This window comes from Chanodichthys erythropterus, chromosome 2 (assembly GCF_024489055.1).
Source record: "Chanodichthys erythropterus isolate Z2021 chromosome 2, ASM2448905v1, whole genome shotgun sequence".
Lineage (NCBI taxonomy): Eukaryota > Metazoa > Chordata > Actinopteri > Cypriniformes > Xenocyprididae > Chanodichthys > Chanodichthys erythropterus.
The window spans coordinates 15,792,501-15,799,367 of record NC_090222.1 but is presented as its reverse complement, the minus strand read 5'-3'; the positions used below and the strand labels follow the sequence as shown (position 1 = coordinate 15,799,367).

Here is a 6,867-nt window from a genome sequence, read left to right as displayed (position 1 = left end):
AGAAAAAAGTTAGTTTAATCTTAAGCACTTCACACACTATTTATGTTAACACATTATTCATTAAATCATAAGCAGTCTGTAAAGGTCACACATCTAATCTTTGTTGTGGTGTGTATGCAGACTTCTATTTATACATACTTACAAATCATTTATTAACTATTTGTTCATGTTTTTTTCCAGTAAACTATTCAAATGTTTATAAATGTTTTAGGGCTGCCTCCAACTAAAGATTTTTCTAGTCAAATAGTAGTCGATCATTTAAGCAATTAGTCGACTAATCGCACATTTATATTAATTTAATTACTTAAATATATACTGGGGGTGGGGTGAGCCTTTAATATACAGGTGTTATATATTTCGCATTCAAGCGCATGCATAAAGCTTCATATGGATTACTTAATCAGAGTGTATTTGTTTTCAAATTGGTTCGTTTAAAAGTAAACATTTCAAGCTTTCTATAGATGTATTTCTCGTCTGTGAGGCATCATTTTTTTAATGCGCTCCAGTTCACAGAGACCAAGACTGCAGAAGGTGCATCCTCATTGTTTTCTTTATTTTACAAAAGCACAATGTTTTGTTGTTACTGTGAGCATTCACAAATAAAAGTAATAAAAGATATAAATAAAAGAGTTACGAATGATGTATTACTTTTATCTCTATGACCAAAAATGAAAATAAAAATGAATTTTAAGTTATACTTTAGTTTTCACACTCCGCACAATATGCCCCTAATATTAGCACAGATTTATCTAGGTTAACGTTAGAGCGGCCATGTAAAGTTGCTACTACTTACTAGGGCTGGCCGATATATCGCATGTGATTGTCACACGCATTTTGTCAGTAAAGCCGGTTCCCTGATTACCGCTAAATCGCCATCACCTGCTTTCAAATGAAGCAGCATTTAATAGACAGAACCGTAGTTCACTGACAAGCTACGCAATATCGCGTTCATTATCGAAGGCGATTCATCTGCGATAATGAACACGATATTGCGTGGCTTTTCAGTGATCTACGGTTCTGTCTATTAAATGGCACTCCATTTGAAAGCAGGTGATGGCGATTAAGTGGTAATCAGGGAACCAGCTTTACTGACGAAATGCGCGTGACAATCGCATGCGATATATCGCCCAGCCCTAATGGACACTGTAATTACTATAAGGTAACGATCTGTCCCTTTAACGATCTGTCCCTCACGGACTGAGTGACTTCGCAACTTATTGTGGAGTTTTTTTTTTTTCTGCGACTAACCGACTAATACAATTTTGGTCAACTAAACCTCTTCTCAACGAATAATGTTTAGAGGGCAGCCCTAAAATGTTTACCACTAATCATTTAGTACCTTTATGGCATACTGTGTAAAGGGTGGTTAGTTAAATTCAGCTAAATGTTTGCTAAAGACAAAACGACAACACATAATTGTAATTTGTTTGCAAAAAAAAGCCTATATCACTAGGAGAAAACAAATACATTTATCAAGGAAATACTTAATTGTTCACTTCACTCTTCATTCATCAAAACAATGTAATACAAACAGTTTGAACAGTGTTCCCTTACAGTAATCAAATTGACCCCTGTACACCGTTGACCCCTTAACCCACCCTTAAACCTATGGGTATACCACCAAACCGGTCTCTAATCTTACCATTATCCGTATCTCAATAGCAGCAAAATGTTTTGCGATAGAACATGAACACAATAAGTACATTGTACCTAACAATTATTATAGTTTTTTTTTTTTTTTTTTTTTTTACATCAATATATAGTACTTAAAGATACCTAATATAAAGTGGGACCAGTCATTCTTATACTGTTCAATTTTCTGCTGAACATACAGATCACTCATAGCTACAATACGCAATTTAAAAAAAGGCATTAGGGTAATATATGAACTGAAGGTTTAATGACATTTGTTAACATTCAAAGTACATTAACAAATAAGCTTTTAATCATTGTATAACATCTGGTTAAATCATTTGTAGATTTTTAGTCTACAGTGCATGATCATATAATTTAAAATTTTAATGACATTTGTAAGCATATCAATTTACATTACATGATTAACAGATCATTATTTAATGTTTAATAAGTTCATTAGTAAACATTAACAAGCACATCATCTCATATTCCTAGCTATATGCATACAGTCAAAACTAAATTTTTTCAGACATTTTTGGTATATTTTTACTAGTGGGTGCAGGATGCTATAGTTCATTTATGTAAGTGAGGACAGCAAAATAAACTGTGACATTATACCTAAACAGTCTTCATACAGTGGTAAAACATACTACCGGTAAAACTGATAAAAATTTGGAGCCAAAAATTATTCAGACACCTGACCATGTTTTGCTCAAGTGTTTTCTGACATAATTAAGATTATTTTTTTCTGATACAGTTTAACTCTGAGATCTTGTCATATTTTATAATTTTTTTTTTTTTTTTCAACTCTAGTGAATAAACTGTATTAATGAATGAAATGTTCAAGGTGTCTGAAAACATTTTGGTTTGACTGTATTAACTAATGGCCCGTTAAGCATTATATAATATTTGTTAATGATTTATTAATAAAAGTTGTTATAAAATGTTACCAACTGCAAAAAGGTAAAAGTACAGCTATCTTCAGCTTTATAGAGATACTAAATCTGAGCAATATGAAAGTTCATTGGTGTGGACTTGCTGTTTGTATTTGGAAAACCTTCCAACTTGAAATTTCTACAATTAATTTCTTCTAGTACTGTGCAGACCCTATTGTTCAGGGACATTGTGTAGCTATTGTGTAGACATAGACAGGCTAGGAATCAATATATATTCTCTTGCTTTTATCACTTTCTTTAGTTTGTAGTTGGCATACAACTTGCAGAAAAGACATAGTTTGCACTGGATTTTACCATGAATCCTAGAATTTGGATTTTGTCTTTTATTTCCTTTCTGTGATCTGAGCTGATTTGCATTTTGTTTTCTTTTGACCTACCGTTGAGATTTTTGTTTTCTTTCTTTTTTGCTTTTCCATGGCATCTTTCTGTCCTTATTGACAAAGTTATGGGGACAAATGCAAACTCACTTTTGCCATAGATATATCTAACAAACAAACACACAAGGTTGTTTTTGTATGGTCTTGTACAACCAACATCTTTACTGCATTAGGCATGTTACATGTCTGTTGTTGCACTAAAATTGTCATACAATTATGATTGTAATGAGATTCCATCAGTTTCGATGTTGTCACAGCTCATTTTAGAGGAGCCCCGTGACACTGCAAAAGAACCATCTGCTGTACATGACCCTAAATAAAGGTGGTGATATGTCTAACAACTCTGTTTTTGGAGAGTTTGTGTGACTGAATGAGTGAAATGTATGGAAACCTGTACAATTAATTGTGACCTTAGGTAATTGTGACTTTTATCTCTCACAAAAGCAACTTTAATATTGTAATTGTGACATTCTCAACGTGGCTTTTCATCTCCCAGCTTTGCCTTTATATCTCACAATGTGACTAACATTCAATTGCGAATAATTTTTCTTCTCGTAATTGCGACTATCCCACAACGTGACTTTGTATCTTGCACTGTGACTAAGGGGTGTTTACATTACTCCGTTTTCAACTAAAAAAGGGAAAACCTGTGTGTTTTGCATTTCTAGGGCCTGAAAAACTTTTGAAAACTAGTTTTAAAGTGCACGTTTTTAAAAACGATACCGCTATTGTCTTCATATAAACTACAAAAACGCAAATTAATGAAAACGGTGATGTTGTGCATATGTGCATTACGCGTTCAGTCTATAGGCCTGTAGTGTTTCTTTTCAATGTGACATCGCCAACTACTGGCCTGGCAGCATAATACAATGTTTTAAGTTGTTTTCGCTGATCCAAGTGAACGGGATCGTTTTGACAACGTTGTCTTCTGTACACAAAACTTGTCAAAAAAGCGTTTCCGTTTTTAGTACATCGTTGCAACTTTACATCTGACATGACTTTATCTGATGTGACTAGACCACGAAATTGTGATTGCTACTACCTTGCAAATGTGATTTTGCGATTTTGTGATTTTTAATTTGCGACTTCACATATTGCACTGTGACTTTCATCTCAAAGTACTGTATAGGCCAGGGGTCGGCAAGTTTGGCAAAAAAAAAATTCACCACTAGATGGCGGCCAAGAACATAGTCAAAGGATAATTTAAGAAATTAGGCTAATTGATGAAAAATGCAACTACAATTGTCTGTGACAGACTGTTACAGTGTCTTTTGTATTGAGCTTTTACTGTGTTAAATCCTGTAGTAGAACAGTCATAAACAAAAAGCCACATTTGTGTTTGGGTTTTACACTGGATAAATTAATAAAGCAGAGTAGTGACACGTAACCTGGCAAGTATCTTCATTCACCAACTTGCAACACAGACTGCCTTGCTAAAACACTGTTTTATTTCCTCTTTCCATATTGTGAATAATAAATGACTATCATTTTAATTTGCTTATTACACAATGGAGCCTAACTTATTGTAATAATTATTTGACGTAGCCTACTATAACTTTTACACACAGAATTATTCCTTGGCATCCTCACACACTAAACTGCATTTTTTTTTTTTATTGTTTGTGTGCTGACTGATGTTAACATGTAAGTTAGCTGGTGAGAGAAAATGGCACAATCAAAGAGTCTAAAAGGGAAAGTTGACAGCGAAAATAGGGCATACAAAGAAGAATGGAAAGACAACTGTTTTGTGAATGCAAAGCCGGTGTGTCTTATCCGCAACAAAGAATATAATATTAGGGGCCATTAACATGTTGCGTCTGAAAACGCGCCTCTTTCCTTTCCAAAGCATTTGCGCTCCCGTGGCGTCTGTTGTTGCTATGCAACCATGAACTGCGCTATCCAGACAGATCTATTTCAGAACCAACCGCTATAAAAATAATCTGTCTGCGGGCGCAGGACAGGTATTATTGCTGGCGGGCCAGTTTTGGCTGTTGGCCTGCCTGTTGCCGACCACTGGTATAGGCAGTAATTTTTCACACAACACTTTAGTTCAACAGAATCGTTTGGAATCTTTCTCTCTGAATTTGTTCCTGATGGGCTTCCGTGGTTTTAGAAACACTACGCTCAAACAATCACACTTGTTACCAAGAAAGAAATAGTCCAACTCTGTGTTCTGGATGTTGCTGTAAAAGCTTTTTATTGCAAAGTACAGTAAATGCTTTTTCCTTTAGGAATTTAGAAGTCAAATTTTCACATTCTCGATCTTTTATTCAAAACCAACTTTTTATGGCACTTGTAGCAGTGGGTGAAACTCTGTATGCGAGTGCAATAATATCAAAGGCCATTTGAGCAGGGCTGATGGGTGCATGACAATGTTTCAAGTCTGTGCTGCGTAAACACATAAAACATAAAAGCTACGTTCACAGGGTATCGAGACGTCTCAGGCTCCATCCACTTAACCCCAATATAATGACATTGCCTGCAGACAATTGTTATTATTTGAACCATGCATGGCTTATTTTCTCTTAAATTAGAATTTTCACAGAATAACACTGCTTTTGACCTATAATACACTATTCTATACAAAATACAAACAAAACATGAACACAACAAATAATAAAAATGTTGAAGTGACATTTACACAATTTTACAGCATCTGTCTCACGTTTAGCCTCTACATCACGGTTCTACTTTACACGTATCTAATCTCTTATCCACATAATACTCAGAATAAAAATCTGAGGCAAAGGTGAAAAAAACGTCTCTATAGTACTCAATTTTCCAATTCCTTTCGAAATTGCATGCTACACATGATAAGGTGCTAAATGGTACTACTATCATAGACAGTGGATGTGTGTCTGTGGTAAATCTGTGAAATTTCCAAAAACCCAATGACGCGACGAAAAACAATTCAAAGGTTTTGTAGATTTTAATCTTGCTAACGTTCTGTAATTCACGCTCTCCAAACCCATGTGTCTTTTGTTGTTCTGTAAAAATATTCTCTGTTTTGAAGAATCGTCATGCAGGTCTTTTTCATACATCCATACATACTGACCTGTAGCTGTCAACAAAAAGCACCAAAAAGTAATCCATAAGACTTATGGGGTATATTTTAAAGTCATATAAAAACAATGCAAGGATGAGGAAACAATGGCAGAATGGTACATTATAGGGTGAACTATGCCTGAAAATCTGAATGTTTCCTCTTTCTTCCTGAAATGCCAATAATCAGATTCTTCAAGGCACTCATTTGATAAAAATGCCATTGCTTTTTTTTTTTTTTTTTTAAACAAATATAGCTAGTCTTTTCATTAAAATTAGACGATTGTCTACTTTTGCATCTTGCAAGTTATGAAATGAATGTATCATTATGGAGATGATGTATGAGGAAGTGAAAAAGAGAATGACAGCTTTCTAGTTTCTTCTAATTTGTGTGCAAAGTAATTTGATAGTCTTTATCCAAGTAAAACAGGTTTCAGGGTTCAGCAGAAATTGAAGAAAATGTTAAGTTTTTTCTTCTTCTTAATTCTTGCTCAACTTCAAGCTAACTGAAAGTAACTGGACATGTAACATAAGAAGCTCTGCTATTTTAAAACGGGTAAAACACAAACAAACAGAGGAGAATCGCTGCTGATTTACATTAAATATGAACACTGAAGGTGCAACTGCTGAATTCAATGCCATCTGAGTTCAACCAAACAGCCAGTACCAGCAAAAAAGGTAGGAGAGCATCCATTCATCCTCAAACAGTTTTTTTGGTTCATTCTGAAGGCCACAGCGGTAAGAGACGGACATTTGTCTCTGTACTGGAGAACTGGACAATCAGCATTCTACAGGCTGTGTGTGTGTGTGTGTATGTGTGTGTGAGCGTCTACAAACATTGTGCAGAAACTGTGCTT

The 6,867-nt window shown here is 34.8% G+C and overlaps 1 protein-coding gene across 3 annotated transcripts in view; it reads right to left on the bottom strand.

Moving 5' to 3' along the window:
* Positions 1–5,147: 5,147 nt before the first annotated feature.
* Positions 5,148–6,867, bottom strand: part of fhod3b (formin homology 2 domain containing 3b) — a 214,824-nt gene continuing 213,104 nt past the window's right edge. For all 3 annotated transcript variants that reach the window (XM_067402384.1, XM_067402374.1, XM_067402375.1), the window contains one exon: positions 5,148–6,867. This exon is cut by the window's right edge and continues 484 nt beyond it. The gene's annotated coding sequence lies outside the window, so the exon portion shown is untranslated.